Here is a 22,063-nt window from a genome sequence, read left to right as displayed (position 1 = left end):
TCAGAGGTTTCCTCGGACGCCTGAATTATATTTCAAGATTCATATCTCACATGACTACTACCTGTGGACCAATTTTCAAATTGCTCAAAAAGAATCAGCCTGTTGTATGGAATGATGAATGCCAGTAAGCTTTTGATAGCATTAAAGATTACCTGCTAGAACCACCTATCCTTGTCCCACCAGTGGAAGGAAGGCCTTTGATTATGTATCTGTCAGTATTAGATGATTCAGTGGGATGTGTTCTCGGTCAACAAGATGATACTGGTAAGAAAGAGCATGCTATCTACTATCTGAGCAAGAAATTCACCGACTGTGAGACTCGCTATACAATGCTTGAAAAGACTTGTTGTGCTTTAGCCTGGGCTGCCAAACGCCTGCGTCATTATATGGTGAATCATACAACTTGGTTGATATCCCGAATGGACCCAATCAAGTACATCTTTGAGAAGCCCGCTGTTACTGGAAAGATCGCACGTTGGCAAATGTTGTTGTCTGAATATGATATTGTGTACAAAGCTCAGAAAACAATCAAAGGAAGTGTTCTTGCTGAGCATCTTGCTTGTCAACCTCTTGATGATTACCAGCCAATTAAGTTTGATTTCCCTGATGAAGAGATTATGTATCTGAAGGCAAAAGACTGTGAAGAACCACTGATCAATGAAGGGCCGGACCCCAATAGCAAGTGGGGATTGGTGTTTGATGGTGCTGTTAATGCTTATGGTAAAGGAATTGGAGCCATCATTGTAACTCCACAGGGGCACCACATTCCTTTCACCGCTCGAATAACTTTTGAATGCACAAACAACATAGCTGAATATAAAGCATGTATCTTGGGCATTGAAGAAGCCCTCGATCTGAGAATTAAGCACCTTGACATCTATGGAGATTCTGCACTTGTTATTAATCAGATAAAAGGTGAATGGGAGACTCATCATGAGAAGCTGATCCCATATCGTGACTACGCAAGACGTCTGTTGACGTACTTTACCAAGGTTGAGCTGCACCATATCCCTCGGGATGAAAATCAGATGGCTGACGCTCTTGCTACTTTGTCTTCCATGTTTCGTGTCAATCATTGGAATGATGTACCTGTGATCAAAGTACAGCGTCTTGATAGACCCGCTCATGTGTTTACTGTTGAAAATATACCAGATCAAACTGATGAAGATGTGAATGTAAAAAGCCTTGGTATTACAATATCAAACAATTCTTGCAGAATCGTGAATATCCACCTGGTGCTTCCAACAGGGATAAAAAGACTTTGAGACGATGGGCTAGTAAATTCTTTCTGGACGGAGAAATCCTATACAAGAGGAACTATGACATGGTCTTGTTGAGATGTGTTGATAAACAAGAAGCTGAGAAATTGATGCATGATGTACACGATGGTACTTTTGGGACCCATGCTTCGGGCCACACTATGTCGAGAAAACTGTTAAGAGCCGGCTATTACTGGATAACCATGGAACGTGACTGCCACAAACATGCCAAAAGATGCCACAAATGTCAAATTTATGCTGATAAGATTCATGTACCTCCACATGCCCTCAATGTTATCTCTTCCCCATGGCCTTTCTCTATGTGGGGCATTGACATGATCGGAAGAATTGAACCAAAGGCTTCCAATGGACATCGTTTCATTCTAGTGGCAATTGATTATTTCACCAAGTGGGTTGAAGCTGCCTCCTATGCAAATGTGACCAAACAAGTAGTTGTCAAGTTTATCAAGAATAACATCATCTGTCGATATGGTGTTCCTAACAAGATCATCACTGACAATGGTTCCAATCTGAACAATAGTATGATGCAAGCTTTATGTGAAGAATTCAAAATTGAACATCACAACTCTTCTCCTTATAGACCTCAGATGAATGGTGCAGTTGAGGCCGCTAACAAGAACATCAAGAAGATTGTTCAGAAGATGGTTACTACTTACAAAGACTGGCACGAAATGCTACCTTTTGCCTTGCATGGTTACCGTACTACAGTGCGCAGTTCAACCGGGGCAACCCCTTTCTCTTTGGTATATGGTATGGAAGCAGTTCTCCCTCTGGAAGTGGAGATTCCATCTCTTCGAGTGATCATGGAAGCAAAATTAACTGAGGCTGAATGGTGTCAAAGTCGGTATGACCAGTTGAACCTGATTGAAGAGAAACGTATGGATGCTATGGCTCATGGACAATTGTATCAAGTGCGAATGAAGAATGCTTTTGACAAGAAAGTCCGACCTCGAGAATTCAAGGAAGGCGAACTTGTATTGAAAAGAAGGATAAGTCAGCAACCCGACCCAAGGGGCAAGTGGACACCTAACTATGAAGGTCCTTATGTTGTCAAGAAGGCTTTCTCTGGTGGTGCTTTGATTCTTACACACATGGATGGTGTTGAACTCCCAAATCCTGTCAATGCCGATATAGTCAAGAAATACTTTGTCTAAAAAGAAAAGAACAGCGTGGTAGGTCGAAAACCCGAAAGGGCGGCCTAGGCAAAAATGCGCTTCCCGGTGGATTGAAAACCCGAAAGGGCGATCCAGGCAAAAGTTAGGGACAAAAAAAAATGAATGAATGTGAAAAAGCTCGCTGAGATTGTACGCAACTCAGGCAAGAATGAGCGCCTCGATGAGCCGAAAACCCGAAAGGGCGGTTCATGCAAAAATGAGGTTGATAAAAGACAAGTAACTATATCTGGCAAATTACCATCACCCCTTGGGGCATCTGCAACTATCAACGATCGTCTTCATCAGAGGCTTCTGTACTTGTGAATTCAAAATTTCTATGAAATGTAGCGGTCATCGTGTTCAATGTATCACCAACCAATAAAATTACCATTTTCCAAGCTTTGTAAATCCGTGAAGTCATGCCTTTGGCTGACTCTCACTCTTCTACATCAATTTGAGCCTGCGTTATTGTTTGAAACTCTATTTTTCTTTCCACTTTCAATGCTATATACAAAACATTTTCTTTCTATTTTGATAATGTTAATGTCTGAAACAAACATCTTTTGAAAACTAAAAATCTTTTTCTGTCTATTTTGAAAGCAAACCTGAGCAACAGGGTACATTTCAATGAAACATGCATGAATAAATGAATGTCAATGTCTATTTCAATTCATGTTACAAGCAGGTTACTCCCTAGGATGATCTGTGGTCAATGGCAAGAATGAAAAAACAGAATGAAAATGAAAAAATTGAAAAATACAAATGACAAGCTCGCTAAGTTGAAAACCCGAAAGGGCAGCTTAGGCAAAAATGAGCACCCCGCTGATTGACAACCTATGAAGGCAATTCAGGCAAAAATGGGGCAATGAAAAGAATCTTATTCCCCGGTGAATCGAAAACCCGAAAGGGGGGTTCAGGCAAAAATGGGGTTTGAAAATGAAAAATGAAAAATGAAATATTGAAAAGCATTGACCACAGATGCGAACATCCAATGTTTACCCAGCACTGACACGCCTAGCAACGGCGACCTGTATCCAAGAATCTTCCAAGGTTCCATTCTCTACAAGTTTTATTGCCCTCAGCCATGGTTTTGATACGTCTCTCAACGACGGTCTCTCCCAAAGAGGTTTTCCCCCGTGAATATGTTGCAGCACGAGCCACTACGTGCCCAACCTTCCAATGTTTTGTCTGCCTTTGTGAAATTTCTCTGTCAAGTTTCAAACCAATCATACATTTCAAGCATTCATACATGCATAATCATGCATTTTATGTGCTCATACATTCAGTAATCTTGTTATGCCATACATACATGCTGCATTTCCAATTTCAATTTCCAATCTAAATCAGTTTCCACTTCCAATTCCAATTTCAAATCAATCCCAATCTCAATTCCAATCCAAATTTCAACTGTCAAACTCAATTCCAATCTCAATTACAATTCCAATGTCAAATTCAATTCAAATTCAACTGTCAAATTCGATGCAATCTCAACTCTCAAATTCCAATGTCAATTCAATCCTATCCTAATTCGAAGCAATTTCCAATCTCAATTTCAAATCATTTCAACTGTCAAATTCGATGCAATCTCAACTCTCAAATTCCAATGTCAATTCAATCCAATCCTAATTCGAAGCAATTTCCAATCTCAATTTCAATTCAATGTCAAATTCGAAGCAATTTCAATTCAATGTCAAATTCGAAGCAATTTCAATTCAAATGTCAAATTCGAAGCAATCTCAATTTCAATTGCAAATCAATCTCCAATTTCAATCCAATCTCAATGTCAATGTCAATTTTTCAATTCAATTCCAATCCAATCTCAATGTCAATTGCAACTCTCCAATTCAATGTCAATGTCTATGTCTCAATCCAATTTCAACTTCCAATATCTCTTTCAATTTCAACTCTCCAATCCAATGTCTATGTCTATGTCTCTGCTCAATCTCAATTCTCAATCTCTCTTTCAATGTCAACTTCCAATTCAATCCAAATCAATGTCAATTTACTCTCAATTTGCTTTTGGGCCAACAAAAATGGTCATGTTTATCTTCAAACCAAGTCAATGACAATTTACCCTCCATAGGTATCTTGTCAAATCAGACTTCCAATCTATATCTTGTTACTGGTCAAGTGGCTAGTTCGATCAAAAGAACAACTTGTACCTGCTTATATACCTACGCTTCCGGACAAACGACAAGTTCAATCCAAAGAACAGTTTGTACCCAGCTTATGCTTTGTTATCGGTCAAACGGCAAGTTCGATCTAAAAGAACAGTTTGCACCTACCGACATGATGGGGTGATAATCCAACGGCAAGTTCGATCCAAAGAATAGTTTGTATCAACCCTTTTGTCTATATCTCCGGCCAAACAGCCAGTTCGATCCAAAGAACAGTTTGTGTCTGCCTATCTGTTTGTATCTTCAATCAAGTGTCAAGTTCGATCCAAAGAACAGCTTGTATCTGCCTATACGCCTATGTTTCCGGTCAAGTGCCCAGTTCGATCCCAAGAACAGCTTGTACCTATCTCTTGCTTTGTATTCCTCGGTCAAGTGGCTAGTTCGATCCAAAGAACAGCTTGTACCCTTTTTTCTATCCCCTGGTTTGTCCACCCTGTCAATGTCCATCTGAATCCCCAGTGACATGACATGTTCCATGGACTCCAGTCGTTTGTCTTGCATTCATAATCAAAATGTTGCATAGCATTCATGTTTTGAAAATATAAAAGCGTATTTTTATGTCCAAAAGCAGTGCAAATGTTAATATTTAAGTATCTTTGTCCCGTCAACTCTAAGACTTCGTCTCTTGACTCTCCGGACAAAGAAACTTAAATAGGGGCAGCTGTTATACCCTAATTTTGGACCTAAAAATACTTATTCAATTCTTCTTTTCTTACATTTTAAGTCATTTGAACTGTCTCTGATCAATTACATCTTTCCTTGCATTTTATTTCAATGTTATTTGCAAAATTCACATAGAAGGGCATTTTAGTCATTTTCTATGTTAAAATTTCTTTCAATCTTTTAAAATTGGCTTGAGTCCTTTCAAATAGCTTGAATAAGTCTTTATTTCAATTCTATGTCAAAATCCATTTTTAAAATTGCATTTGAAGTCATTTTGAGTCAATTTAGCCCCTAGGGGCATTTTAGTCTTTTCATGTGTTAAAACCCTGTTTAAATTCTAAAAATTGTCTCTGAGTCTTTTAATTCGCTTGTATAAACTCTTGCTTTAATCCCTTGTTAAAACATCATTTTAAAATTGCATTTGAGTCGTTTCGAGTCATTTTAGTCCCTAGGGGCATTTTGGTCATTTCACATAAAATCTCTGATTCATTTTAATCTGCTTTGTTGCTTTTAATCGTCTCGCTTTACGTTAATTTTCAATTTACTTTTTCAGTTCAATTTTAGTTTAATTTTCATTTTGGTCCCCGTACTTTTGTTATTTGCATTTTAATCCCTTTTTAAGTTTTGTTAAAGTCAAAGTCAAGGTTTGTTACAAGTCAAGTACACATGGCATTGTCTCATTGGTCCAAAGCTTACCACATCACCTATAAATAAGTCAAAGTCATGGTCAAGATTCACACACTAATCATTTTTTTTTACACTAATTATTTTCACAAATACACAAAAAAATCACAAAATCAATTTCTTTTTCTTCCTCTTTCTTTCTCCACCCTAACAAACTCTAACCACCTATCACCACCCTAACTAACTCTTCCTCCGCCACAACAACCTTTAACCACCACCAAAAACCACCATAACAACCTTCCACCACCTTCTATATCCTCCATAACCACCCAAATTCATCACCATTTCCATCATAACCGACCCATTCTTCCACATTCAAACTCCAATTCTGTCCAAGATTATCACAACGTTGCTGCCCCCTTCGAAGCTGCTGCAACCGTAAGCTCATAATCTCACGCAAATCCTCACACATCAGAATTCGCAAGCACTATTCGATGCATCAATCGAAGCTCAAATTCGAGAACAAAACAACAACGTACAAGCAGAACTGTTCCAAAGGGAATCACGAATCAAGAACGAGGTGAAAGAAGAAGAAGGAATTCGAGCTTCAAAGTGCAGCAACAAATCAAACAGAATCGATTTGTGGTGATTCAAGCAGAAGCAACATCAAATTCGAGACTGAGTTCAAGGAGAAAGCCAGGAACATCGACGAACAGAGGTAAAACCATTCCGTTTTTCACATATTTTCATATTTGATGTGTTGTTTGAACGTAGATCTGCTCTTATTCGTTGCTTTTCTTTAAAATCCGAGCTTGGATTCGAACTCAGTGCCGAAATTGATATTTGAAAACGTAAGCAACTTTCGAAATGGCGGAGTTTTGAAACTCCGGCACGGTGGTGCACCACCGGCCACCGTGCCGGAAATTGGTTATTGGCCTGAGAAGAAGAAGTAGCAGCGCTACTTTAAGAGAGAAGAAGAATTTGCTTTGGTGTGTTTAAAACAAGCTTCACGTACTGTATGTGAAGAAAACCATTGTTATTACTTCTCTTTTTAAAACCGGTTCAAGTAACCCGCTCCATATCCATGACCCATGCAATCCAAGCCCAACTGATTTATTTTCTGCTGTGTATTCTGATGTGCTACTCACACCCCCTTTCCTTGTGTGTTTCTTGCTAATCTTGCTGTTCATACCCCCTGTTGTGTTAGGTTCTCGTGAAAAAAACTCCAAATAATTTTCTATGTGTTCTTGATTATTTTCTTGACATTTTTTTTGGTGTTTTTATGTGTTAAATCTCGGTTAAAAAATATGTAGTATTTTCTTGTTAAAAGTTTACCATTTTTTGTCGAAAATTGTGAAATTTTACATGTGTTTGTGTCTAAAAATTCTCTAAAAAACTCCAAAAATTTTCATACATACTTCTTGATGGTTTTGTGGTATTTTTGTGATAATTGTTGCATGTTGAAATTGATAAAAATATATGTGGAGTTTTCTTGTGATTTTATGTTACCTTTTGTTAATTTCTTGTGAAATTTTTGCATGTTCTTGATCCTAAAACCTTACTATGGTATATTGACCCTTGGTATAAGGGTTTACAATGTGTATGCCTCTGATTTGGTGCTATTCTTTACTGTTTTGGAGTTTGATTTGTTAGTTTCTTGTTTTACAAGTCATGTAAATAATTGTTTGTGGAAATAAAGTGTGAAATATGCTTAAAATGTGTCATAATTCTTGGTTTAATATTGTCTTATAATTTTCATGTCATAGCTGAAATAAAACTCTTTGAAGATTGTCATGGCATGAAAATTATAGGCCTTATGTTTGTGGGAATTTTATGACAAAGTTTAGGCATATTTTACCACTTTTGTGTGCTAGGATTTTTACCTTTTTTTTTCAAGTTTCATTACTTTCCTATGCTATTTTACTTGCATCCATTTCAATCCTTATTATTCCTTGTGCCACTAACCATTTTGTTTCATGTTTCATGCATCTCCACAAGCATACTTCATTCTTCCATTATAGTTTCATTTCTTGCACTTTAATTCCCATATTAATACTTAGAATGTAACACCTAGGAAATCTTGTACTTTACTTTTATGCCACTTTTAATTCCTTGCAAGACCATAGAATGTATCTAGGCCAATGATGTAATAAGGACAATGGACTCTAGTAATGTACACCGACACAAGCACCGACACGTGCACACACACCACTTTAGGTATATAGTTAGAATATGCATGTTTAGATGTATGTTTAGGATTGTATGTTTAGATGAATGTGTAGGCTTTATACTTAGAAAAATCATTTTCCAAAAAACTTGAACAAACTTCACTCAAACCATTTTCAAAATAAACCTTGGGATCAAAATCCCATTGAATTTTCCCTTTTCATTTTCTTAATCAAATTTCAATGAAAAAATAACCATACTTAGACCACATTTTGCAAATAACTAATCCCACCTCACATTTTCTAAATCTCATGCCCTTGAGGCCTCTCTCTCTCATTCTTCAACTTCTAATTTTCAAACTTAAAATCAACCAACAAAAACAAAAACATTTTTGGAAGAGAACTACGGTGGATTTGATCCCTTAAACGGGTACGTAGGCAAGGAACAAAATTCCTTCAATTCAACTAAAATAAAAATCCAAAAACATTCTTCTCCCTCCAATTCTTCACTTAGAAAACCCATAGGTGTAAATAACACTTTTCAAAATAGCATTTAAAAATAAAGCGCGCGCGTAGAAATTAAAGACGGTTCCTATAGGATACTATAGTCGTTATGGGTGCCTAACACCTCCCCGTAGCGAAAACAACTCCCGGACCTCGATTCTCAAGGGTTTTGCTTACTTTTTCCCTTCCCAAGAAAAAATAAGATATCACCGGTTTAAAAGGTTCAAACGTAATCAATGTTTGACACCCGAAAACCAAGATAAAACAACATTAACCTGTAAAACAAAGTTATGTAATAATAATGAGCACTCCCTCACACTCTCCTCCTCCCATGCTAGCAAACGACGTCTCCACACCCATCCCCTCCTCCTTCATCCCACCCCTCTCTCTTCATCTCAGCCACCGTGCAATCCTTATTTACAGCCAGTTCAAATAGTCGAAGAAATTTGAATCGCAAGGGCGACTCCCTAACCCAATGATCGAACCAAAATAAGGCACTATTTCCATCTCCCACCACCCGTCGAATGTTACCTTCAAACCAATTTCCACTCCCTCACCAACTCCCTCACGAACATTACATAACATCCTCCACCATGACGAACCTAATCTGCCCCCCTCCTTCAAACGACCACCCTCCTCGCCATATCGCGCTTTTAAAACGCGGTACCATAATCCCTCTTTATCCACTAACATCCGCCAACAACATTTCCCTAACAAAGATAAGTTAAACTCTCTCAACCTCTTCACCCCCAACCCTCCGTCCTTCTTTGGAACACAAATAGATTTCCATTTTATCCATGCTATTTTCCTATTGTCCTCACTCCCCCCCCCCCCCCCCCCCCAAAAAAATCTTTTAAAAATAGATTCGATAGAAGAAATTATACCTGCAGGGGCCTTGAAGAAGGAAAGAAAGTAAACTGGAAGCGAAGACAAAATTCAGGGACGGAGCTAGAAAAAATTGTTAAGGGTGTCGGAAATATAACACATAATAAACAACATCGACGATAATTAAATTTTATCAATAATTGTAAAAATTAGTTTGAATACAAACATGACTATAGCCACGTTTTGTCTTTTTAAATTTGAGAATTAGATTATTATAATTTGAAGCTATATTTAACTGAACAAAGTAATTTGTTTTACCCATAAAAGAAGATGGGCTTGACTCACTTGCAATTACAGATAGTGTTTGGCAGTGGAATTTTATTGTTTAATTGGAATATAGAATTCAAATACATAAAACAAAACATCATTATATTATTTCTTGGCTTACCAGATTCATATATTTATACTATAAAAAGGTGTGAGTAATGCATTCATTTATTGCCAAGGGAGGGGTGGCGAGCACTGGATAAGATATGCATATAGGGGCATATAGGTGGCTCCGTCCCTGACTCTTAATGGTAAAGTGACGAGTATACCCTCTTCCTTCATAACCAGTATACCCTCTTCCTTCATAACCTTCAATAAATTATAATCTTTTTTTATGGTTTGAAATAAGAAAATTATAATTAACAAGCATCGAGACGAGCACTAACACGCGGTCTTTCCGGTTTTATTGGAAAGCAACAATAAAATTATAAAAAAATAAAAAATAATTAAATGAAAGGGTAAAAATGGAAGATTTTTTTTACATAAAGCACATTATTTTCTTATGTATAAGCTTCTAACCAACTTGAACAATCAAGAAGCAATGTCAACACAAGTCAAGTAGCACTTATTTATAAAACAACAATTCCATGTTCTACATAAACACCCACCGCTAGAACACACCTAAACCGAGCCTGCAACACAATACTATAAGATCAAAGGGTCTTTCCAACTATACTTCAAAATTAACCAACCTTCAACACAAATGAAAAAATGCAGACCCAGCACCTCCACCAATCGCGTAATGCATGAACAATCCTCGCATAATCGATACTTCAACTATTCGAAACCAGAACAAGAGATAAATGCAATTAATATCTTGACGAAACCGGACCTAGACAAGCACTTGGATTCAAAACCACTGATAATTGTTATAGTCAAGACTATTTATTTTAATTCTTAGCTAATTCAAAGATGATAGTTTCACTTCCTCGACCATCTTTTCACTACATATATCCTTGTTTTGAAATAATTTACGGTTTCATGCCAATATACATGTGTATCATTTCTTATTTTTGCATATGATAATGAATTTCCCATAAAGTCCTTCTCTAAATTGTAATGTGACTAACATACCCTATTGCTTCATAACCTTAATTACCACCATTTACTTTTCTTAGTTTGGAATAGGAAAATTATAATTAAATTAGGTTGTTACATATTCTGTTTTGTAATCTACTTTTGAAATTAATTATTAGAGTAAATCAACAAATTTTTTATTGATTATGTTGTTAAACCTGCTTTTGAAATTAAGTTTTAACAGAGGAAATCAATAAATTATTGATACATTATGTTATATAATCTACTTTTGAAATTATGTTTTATTATAGAAAATGACCAAAGCATTGATCGATTTTATTATGCAATCTATTTTTCAAATTACATTTTATTAGATGAAATGATTTAACATTCCATTGTAAGATGATTTCTAATATTATCTTGTTTCCACATGAAAACAAACCAAGAAAGTCTATCAATTAGATACATGATACAACTTAGTATTGTGTATAACTTATGGAATTGCCGTCTTGAACTCTAATCGGTCATCAAAGCTTCAAACAAATTCCATAAGCAGCTCAACTCTTTATCCATCTCTCTATATGAGTTTGATCAAATCATACTTCCAACGAATTTTTCTTTTAGGCATGTTGAATTTGTTAGAGATGTGCCTAAGAGTAAAAAGAGCGATTACATTATTTCCAAGCGCTTGTATCAAAACAAATATTTCCAAGCGCTTCAAACATAGCGCTTCCAACTTATTCATTTGTGAGATTTCTATGTTTTTCTTAGCTTCAGCTATTAAGATCTTGAATATATTACCTCTCTATTGCTATGGTTTCCGTGCCAATACTACTTTTTTCTTTGTAAATTATGGGTGTCAAATAAGTTGTCACCAAATAGGTTGTTCAAATAACACTCCTCATTTGATTTTATTTGATGTTTTTCATGTATGAGACAAGATGAAATTTTGATACATGAGAGGTGAGGGTTTTGATTATGAAGATTGAAATGAGTGTAAGAGCTATGCATATAAATGAAACATTATAATATTTTATTCCGTTATTTCAACAAAATCATTTATTTGGTATATCTATACCTATATAAAGAGGATACAAAATTTTGGTGTAGTACTTTTTCTTTCAATTATATCATTCATTTAAACTATTGTGGCTCGTGAGCTTAGCTCAGTTGGTATGGACAACGCATAATATATGCAAGGTCCGGGGTTCAAACCCTGGCCACCAAAAAAAAAAAACTATTGTGTTAACTGCTTTATCTTTTTTATAATATTATTTAAAAATTTGATTAAAAAATTAGTTAAATCATTAAAATAAGAACAATCCTACTGCAAAATGAATAATATAGAGCTTATTTTTACTAACTTACCAAAATTATTTGAGTGTGATATGTGCTAAAAATAGTATAACAAGGTGTTTTGATATAAATATGTGATTAAATGCCGTAGAAAGTTGGGCAGACAAACAAGTTAGTGTACATCTTCCACTAGTAATACATAAATGTAATAAAATTTAGAATTTACAATCATTTTGTGTTGTTAATATATATATAATATTCTTTATCACATGGCTTGTATGACTTCAATAATCATATTTAATATATGAAAAATTAGGGAGAATGAATACAAAAGAGTCATGCATGTAATTTTGGTTGGTGGTGTTCTTGGCGTTCCTTGATGATTGTTATGCATGATTTCAATAGTCATATTTAAAACATGAAAATGAAAGAAAAAATCAATTAAGAATGATTTATCTATAATAAAAATTTAATGAGTATTCCATGTATTTTTGTAACGACCCAATATTTACATATGAAATTCGTAGTAATTTTTTGATTTATTATTTATTCAACAACTTATTTTATGTGTAAAGAATTTTGATTATTTTGTCCCCATGAGCTTAGCTCAGTTGGTAAGAACAACACATATATATGCAACGTCTGAGGTTCGAACTCTGGGAACCCCTGACACCAAAAAAAAAAAATTAAGAAATCCTCCTTTAATTAAATTATCATAACCAAATGTTTATCTATTCTATTTGTGGAATGTAACTCAATTAGAGTTTTTTTTTTGTTGAAGGATTTCAATTAGAGAACTAAAATTATATTTATGTATTGATTTTATTTTGTGTGATATTGATAAAATAATTATTCATAGTATACTTTAACATTTTGATGAGTTATTCTTATATTTTTTTAAAACCTGGTATCCAATAAAAAGATTGACTAATATGAGAGGTCTAATCTCATCGTCCACTTATGAGGGGTCGTTCAAAGCAAAGTTTTGTATAGACAAACCCACAAAAATTGATACGAATTAAATTTTATTTGACCAACAACTCACCTTTCCTTTCCTTTTGTAATGACCAAGTCCCCTGATTTAGTGAGCATGATGCCATGTTAAGTCATTTGTTTCCATTTGAACTTATATTATCCCTCGATGACTAATTATGTGATTTTATCAATTGCAAGTGTATTGATCATTACATAGAAATTTGCAAAAGAGTCAAAAATGGAACAAAAACAGTTGAAGTAGTCAACAAAGATCAGAGAGATACATGAAGTACTAAACAGATAAGTTGAAGCAAGAGATAGTAGGAAAGTTCTAAATAACAATAAGGAAACCACTAATCTTGTTGATGACGAGGTTGATATTATGCAAGCTGATGGAGATTCCAGTAACCTTCAATTTTGTTCCCCTATAATTTAAGAAGAATGATATTTTTTTTTTTTTGACAAGTTAAGAAGAATGATTTGAAATCATGTATTATTTTATTTATAATTTATTAAAAAGCCCCTATTCTTTAATAATCTATTCTTCTGTATGTAATTTTTCACGTTGTTTTTCCTCTTTTTTTGACAAAGTTAATCAAAACAACAACAATAAAAAAGGGAAAAGGAAAAATAGAAGGAACATCCTCTTGAGAAGAAAGTTCATGATGCGTCAATCTTTAGGAACTATTTTCCCTTGTTAGGAAAAATAATTTCAAACGTTGTTATTTATATCATGCGATTATATTTTTTTTGAGGAATCATGACATTATCTAAAAATAAAAAAAATTGAGATTATCTTAACTTTACCGGAAAAACGTACATGTGTGCAAAGAACTCGATAGAGATGGGCCTCCCCAAGGTAGGGGCCTCAAAAAAAATTATAGTCCAGTAGTACTACTAAAGTACTACCCCACGCGTTCCATCACCATCACTCCATCGGACTTTCCTTTTCTTCTTCCCCGATTTGATTTCCTTTTCCTCTTCTGTTGTCTTGTTTTATGCCTATTAGAATTGGGTCATCTTGCTTTTGGTGTTAGGTGAATGTTTTTTTGGGAGGGTTTGAGGTTCTTCATGTATACGACACCTTGTATTTATCTTTTTTTTTTTTTTAAGAACATTGTATTTATCTTTTAAAAAATTTAAATAGAACATTGTTCTTTAAAAAAATACGTTTTATTTTATTACAGACCTCTTTTCAGTTACAAAGCCGAGCCTCTGAATTCGTAGAAACGGCTCAACATCTTTACTATGGCTTCAAAAACTTTAGAAGATTATCCCTCTGACATTATCATTAGTCACACTATGAAGAAGCAGGGCCGTCCCTGGGGAGGTGCAAACAACTCTACTGATCTGGGCCTCCCCAATTTTGGGGCCCAATTTTTTTTTTTTATATATATATATAATACACTGAAAATATAATATATTGCACATAACATTGTAGTATTAACAAAATTGAAGGCGCGCTCCAGTGGTAAATCTTGGAGATGTTGAACTTATGTACTTCGGTTCATCTATTGTGAGGGCTGATTTTTGTTTTTTTATCATTTTTTTTTCCGGCATTATAGAGCCTCTTTTTTGCCTAATTTTTATGGATTTGAGTTTTATATAAATACTATCTCTTCTTCTTCCAATATTCTCTAACAACAAACATTATAATTATTCTCTAAAAATATAAAATAAAAACATAATTTTTTTTCTCTTTTAAAAAAATTGTATTTTTATTTTGACTAGGGGCCTATTTTTATTTGAGAGCCGAGCCTCCATTTTTGTAGGGATGGCCCTGTGAAGAAGGTAAGCAATCTTGCATACATTTGAAGTCATATGCACTATATTGAACAATTGTATCTTGACATAAAGAAAGTTTAAGTTCAATCAAGTCTTATGAATCATTTAATTATAAAAGATAAATTTATTTTAATTCTATAAAAAATGTTTTTTAATTAAAGATAAAAGTGAAATAAAAAGTTATTTTTCATTATGTTTCGTTGACTTTTCAGACAAAGGAATGAAAACTATATTCAACTAAATAATAAATTATCCAAACAATGAAGTGGGATTTATATCATGTTAGCATATCCCTTATTCTTAAAAGTTGTTAGGTTTGCAACACTTTAACCCTAATTTTTTGGCTCTAAAACCACATCATTAATTGCTAATTTCCCTCTAATATCCATGCATATCCTCAATTCCAATTACTTATTTAAAAAAAAAATGAAAAATTTGTGTGAATTGATGAAGTGTGTTGTATACCGTGAGTCTGTGACCCTATGCTATTTGAATTTTGAGATTTCCCTTGCTTGGGCAGCGAACATCATTAATTAATGGCCATTTGGGTTACGTTTTGAAAACCAAAACAACTATCCATTAAGATGCAGTACTCTTTTCTCCACACATATTCTCACGTTCATCCACTCTATTCCTTTTCTATAAATATGAATGCAATATTCGGTCTTTTTGCATTTTCCTGGTCTTTTGTTAAACTTCATTCAATCTGTACGCACTCTAAAATGGTTGGGCGTAATGTGCAGACCTTGCTGTCATACTGACTGGTACGTTTGCATGAGTTTTCTGGTGTTTCAACGTTCCTTCTTTTTTTTTTTTAACACACTTCAGATAGTTGTTTATTAGGTTTGGCTATCACTAAGTATATTGGTTGTGATATACTGCATGAGCTCAGCATTATAACATTCTTTGATATTATCTTGCAGATACTTGATTGGATCTACATGATATACTTGATTGCAGTGCTAATTTACATGATTGCAAATACTTGAGTTCACCTTTTGAAGTCTAAAGTGATATACTTGATTGGATCTACATGATTTCAGTAACAAAGAAAAGTATATTAACACCATTAGCTAATGTCCAAGATGTGTTGTTGTCTAAACTAATGTCTCAATGCAATTGTGCTGTTAAATAGACCCATGCAAATTGAGATGGTCAATTAGTTGTTCATGAATTTTTTTCAATATATAGGTGCTTCAACCCAGTGTCTTTTATATGCAATCTATCCAGTGCTAATTTACTGTTTTATGGTTTAAATTAATGGCCAAATCATGCATCCCTGTTTTGATATTGCTTGAATTTCATGAGAGTCCGTGGAAACTGAGATTATAATCTAATAACTTATAAGATCTGATGTTGGTTATGAAAGATGTTGAATAGGGAAGCAAACCAAGAGGCATATTGTCTAGCAAAGGAAGGATCTTCGGTGACAGGACGACATGTAGTGTGGTTTATGAATTAACCTTTGGTTGGTTTCTGCAGGCTGTTGTTGATCCGTTTGCAGAAGGTTTTCCAGTTATTGCTTCATGTCATCTGTTTCGGATAACCAAGAATGCTGATAGGAGTAGGTTTGTGCGTTTTCAGTTGTTTGTACATATTGGTGTTTCGTCCTTTAGTCACGAGCAGACCTTTAGATTATTTTGTAGAGTTATTTTCTGGTTTTGTTGCAGCAACATGTTATGCTATGCTGCTAATTTTACACTTTTGGTGGGGTTTTGGTGCAGCAGACAGTTCTGATTTGCTGCTATTTTTGTTTGTTTAAGTCCTATGGTGTCCATGTTGCTTTTAAGGTTCATGTATTGGTGAGTTAGCAACCTGTTTTTGGACAGTATACAATGAACTTTTATCCGTTCTTAATTTTATTTGTTTTGCACCAATTGTTTCAAAAAATTTATTAGTCCTTCCATTTATTGATTGCAGGGACAAGGACTGTTAAAACTTCATTGTATCGACAAGGACAAGGACAAAATTTTAATGTTTCTATCCATATTTTTTCAAACAATTTCATTCTCTTGATTAGATCACTTTTCAGATTTTTGTATTTTCAAATGATGAGATGTTTATAATAAGATGTTGTAAATGAGTGATAATCCTTCCCTCTGTCAAATTCATTTTTTAAAGCTTCGTTGTCTTTGTAAAGTTAGTTGTGATGTCTTTTGTTGAGTTTTCATTGACATCTATGCTTTTAGGGGGAAAAAATACTGATGTGCATCTGCTATTCAAAAAGAAAGAACATGATCACCAATGATGTATTGTGACGCTAACTGTGAGGCAAACGATAGGATCTTAATGGTAGCTTAATGAAAAGGAATTGTATATCAGTGTGAGAGTGACAGAGAGTAATAAGGTTTGTAAATTAAAGCTGCTATACTAAGCTAAATACTTTCTTCAATTTTCATTGCTTATTCATTCCTTTCCCAAATGGGATACTTATAGTACTATCAGTACATTCATGAAAGCATCAAAAAGGAATCTAAGTCACTAAGCCAGTTACAACAGAAAGTAGTAAAACGTGAATGCATTAGAATTCTTATCCAATTATCTAGGTGCATGTGTTTCTATATGCTATAAGTCCAATTGGAATTTCTAGGGTTGTAACAATTTTTCACATCATATTGGAACTAACAGCTGGGTTGTTTTGGTTTTTGGCACATAATATTTGTTCACAAGATCATGCTATCCAGTAAATCGTAGGGAGTAGTAAGTAGTTATTTCATGGATGTGAATTTCTACACGGATAGATTTGTTCGCTTATCAAAATGCGAACACAGTTTATATGTAGTATGCTAAGTTTGAAAATTGAAGTGTCATTTCTATGTAGGTTTTTCATGATACCATATATGATTTATTTTTTCTCACCTATGTAATCATTTTTAAATAGTACAAGTAATTCATGAGACACCTCAATCTCATTGGAACCGTAATGTAGATATCATAAAAAATATAATATCAATGGTTAAAAAATATTTTCATCTTCAACTCTAAAAGACCCGTGCGGCGCACGGGTCGGCGATCTAGTATTCTTAAAAGTTGTTAGGTTTGCAACACTTTAACCCTAATTTTTTGGCTCTAAAACCACATCATTAATTGCTAATTTCCCTCTAATATCCATGCATATCCTCAATTCCAATTACTTATTTAAAAAAAAATGAAAAATTTGTGTGAATTGATGAAGTGTGTTGTATACCGTGAGTCTGTGACCCTATGCTATTTGAATTTTGAGATTTCCCTTGCTTGGGCAGCGAACATCATTAATTAATGGCCATTTGGGTTACGTTTTGAAAACCAAAACAACTATCCATTAAGATGCAGTACTCTTTTCTCCACACATATTCTCACGTTCATCCACTCTATTCCTTTTCTATAAATATGAATGCAATATTCGGTCTTTTTGCATTTTCCTGGTCTTTTGTTAAACTTCATTCAATCTGTACGCACTCTAAAATGGTTGGGCGTAATGTGCAGACCTTGCTGTCATACTGACTGGTATGTTTGCATGAGTTTTCTGGTGTTTCAACGTTCCTTCTTTTTTTTTTTTAACACACTTCAGATAGTTGTTTATTAGGTTTGGCTATCACTAAACCCTAATATTTTCCATTTAGATTAACTGAAGTAATTGCTCGCAACTCAACCCTACAAAATTTCCTCCCATTTAGGTCTGATTTTGAAATTCTTTTGCACTTACTGTGGTTTGAAATTCTTTTTTTACACATTTCAGATTACAGTTTTTAGGTTTCTGATTGTGTCTTTCTTTTGTTTGTTGTTTTGCTAGATCTGTTGGTTACCAATCCTAAGGTTGTCAATAGGTTAAGAATGATGTATAGGACATATATTGTTGAGTACGATGTGGAGGAAGTGGGTTCCTAATTCTTTGTTTGATTAACAACGAACTTTGTATTGTTGAGTAAACTGTATGAAGGCGTTAGGATGAGGCTAGGGGTACCTGCTGCTGGGAACAATGAAACAGTCTCTGCCAAGTTTATAACAGTTGAGGTTGGGGTGCATGAAACGGGGATTTGCTGAAGTTGATTTCCAAAGTTTTTTTTTTGTTGGTTTTATGAAGGTTTTGTTTCGTTTTGTCTTTTTTTTGGATCATGTTGACTCCTTATTTTGCATTGTGTTGTTGTTGTTGTTCCTGTTGTTGTCCAAGTTTATCACAACTATTTTGTTTTGGACAATTTTAGTTTAATTAAGTATCAAGTTGTTTTTCCATTCCAGAACAGCTTGGTTTGAATTTTAGCACACATGTTTCAGTTTAATGAAGTTTCAGGTTATTTTTCATTTACATGATTAGTTTGTTAAAGTTTAGCACAACTAACAACCATGCTTTATAATATGTCTCTCTATTTACATGCAATCACAACAAGTCTATCAGAATTAATTATTCAGTCTCTACGTACCCAGCTTTAAGTAAACACAATATTTTCAAATTTTGGATACTTATGAATAATAATCCTAAAATAAGACTGGCACACATATTTTATTGGAGTAAAATACTATTTTTAAACATTGACAGATTTTTTAAGCATTATATTAAAGAAAATACTATTTTGTATCACTTGAGATGCTATTGGTGATGTCCAATTTATAAGTTGCTTTGTTAATTTATTAGGTAGATAATACTTTGATAAATATAAATAATGCTACTATTTTATTTGGTTGTGAATAGACAAATTCACACTATTTTTTGGGCCATTATAATTAGGGTAAAAATGATACACCTTCCTTATAACTAAGGCATTCACATAACCAAAAAATATCCAAAAGTTGGTAATCAATAGATTGGTAACAAGAAATGGGACGGTTTTTTGTTTTATATGTAACTTAAATTGCTTACCTATGTATATAGTTATTGTGTTGCATTGATTTATTTTTTAAAACATTGTATTAAAGAAAAAACTATTTTTTAGCACTTGAGTGAGCTATTAACTTAAGAGGCTATTGATTTCTATTTAAATTTAAATAAGCTACTATTCTTTTTTTTTTTTTTTTGCTTTTCTATACTGTGTAATTTATAATTGAGCTGTTAAGTTAATAGTGAGATAATTCTATGATAAAAATAAATAAGCTACTATTTTATTTGGTTGTGACTAGCCAAATTATAACACGCCCATTTATTATGTTGACACATAAGTATTTTATTGGAAACTCAGCAATACATTTTCAAAGGCATATGTCTTTTGGTTTCTCCGATCCTTTCATAGTGAGTTGTGAACGTACATATACATAAATACTGTGGCTGTTCACATTTCCTATGTGTTTATTATGATGATAGAGGAATATTTGTTATAATTAATGTTTGTTGGTTGGCATGTGTATGAGTTGATGTATTCAATGTTTTTATTTTAAGGGTTTTTCTATCATGTGCTAATGCCATAATATATAAGTCCTTTGAATTCTTCTGTTGTGACTTTCACATTCTCACCATATCAGAGCAAAAATATGTTTCAGTTGAATGCGTTGCAGTTTATTTGGTTTTCAAAATGGTTAAGGGTGTAGTTTTGGTTGATTGTTTCAGGCGGACAAAATACATGCTACCGTGAGGAAGGCGTTGGTGAAAAGTACTCAGACTAAGGTTCAGGAAGCTGCAGCATATGAACTAGATAAACATTAATTTGACTGTTTGTCGAATTTTAATATCTGATACTATATTGTCTTTATGTGTTCTACCTATATAATATAAACTTTTTTTTTTTAGATTTTATTCTTTTTTTCTTATATACGGCAAAAATTTACAACTCATAAGACCCGTGCGGCGCACGGGTCATCAATCTAGTATGACGAATGAGAAAGATAGCTTGAGTGGGTGAATAGTTTTTTGGTGTCAAAATTGTTTTCGAAAGCGTGTACTTATGAATCTTATTTGACAATTCAACAATCAATACACAATTCAAACCACAGTTTGAATCCAAGTGCTTGTCTAGGTCTCGGATTGGGCGGAGTACTATAGAATCCAAAAGGTCAGCTTAGGATACCATATTGGATCTTTCTCTTCTTTTCCACTCTGCATAAATGAACAAGCTTTCTCTTCTTTTCCTTGTTTTATACTCCCTTCGTCCCAGATTAAGTGAGTTATTTGTTCATTTGACACATATTAAGAAAAATGAATAAATGAATGAGAGAAAAAAATAGTTTTAATTGTTTTTGTTAAGTATTGGTGCATTCACCATTATCATAAATGCAAAGCGGAATATATTTAATTGAGAGTGATGAAAGTAATACTACCTCCGTCCCTAATTATAAGACCCTTTTGAGAATTTTTTTTGTCCCTTTTTATAAGACCCATTTGTTATTTCCAACTATATTAATTATTTCTTTACATACATGCCCCTATTTATTATACATCTTTTTCTTCAATCAGCAATAAATAATATGTTGAAAACATAAACCAACCCTCTCTCTTAAAGGATAAAATTGTAAAAACAATAGTAATTACAAACATATTTAATACAAATATCCACTATCTTAATTCCCGTTATTTTTTCAAAAGGGCCCTATAATTAGGGACGGAGGTAGTATTAATTAGAATTGTAATTGGAGGAAATTTTTTTTAATTAATATTGTATTGAAAGGTGAAATGAATCCGTTATTTTGGTACAATATTGTTTTGCAAAAGACTCATTATGGGACAGAGGGAATATACGATAAATGATATTGACCCCGCTTATTAAATTTTCTGGGTCTATCACTGCCCATGAAGCACCGCGTGTGCCTTTCAACGGCTCATAAGCCTCCACCATATACAAAGAGAACTCTAAAACAATTCCTAAGGTTAGATGATATCTACTCTCCTAACCCTCTCTTTTAAACCCAATGCTGACTTGAACGTCATGAGTGTCTGTACATACACACACCCTGCAATTCCAACCAAAGCAACCGCTTACAACCACCGTCTAGCACCGCATCGGCAGTCACCTTTTGTACAATCACCTTTTAAGATCATATTTTAGTGCTAGTTGGTCCACGTGTGGCTATGGGCTGATTACAAGCATAATCACCATTAAACAATAATACTAATAATACAATGCGAAAAAAAGAAAAATGAAAAGACAAAATTTGAACATCAAGTTTGTTTTCAACTTTCCACCTAGGGTATGGCGTATGCGACCAAGCAAATATCTCAGCTCTCTCATTTTTCCATTTTCGTGCAAGGAATAAAGTTGGCACTGATCAATTAAAACAAAAATACAGCAGCAATGATATTGGTATCCCGTGCGTCTCTTTGCAAAGGAAACAACAACAAACAAAAGGGGACTCAAGCATGATACAAA

The 22,063-nt window shown here is 34.1% G+C and overlaps 1 long non-coding RNA gene across 1 annotated transcript; it reads left to right on the top strand.

Annotated features, from left to right (window-relative positions):
- Nucleotides 1-15,782: 15,782 nt before the first annotated feature.
- On the top strand, nt 15,783-17,230 carry LOC146906906 (uncharacterized). Its single transcript, XR_015018852.1, has 2 exons — nt 15,783-16,594; nt 16,713-17,230. It is a non-coding gene; the product is annotated as an uncharacterized LOC146906906 (long non-coding RNA).
- Nucleotides 17,231-22,063: the final 4,833 nt, after the last annotated feature.

Source organism: Medicago sativa, chromosome 7 (assembly GCF_051527215.1).
Source record: "Medicago sativa cultivar Bolivia chromosome 7, Bolivia_mono, whole genome shotgun sequence".
NCBI classification, from domain to species: Eukaryota; Viridiplantae; Streptophyta; class Magnoliopsida; order Fabales; family Fabaceae; genus Medicago; species Medicago sativa.
The sequence above is the reverse complement of the archived record's forward strand: the minus strand, read 5'-3'. Positions and strand labels throughout refer to the sequence as shown.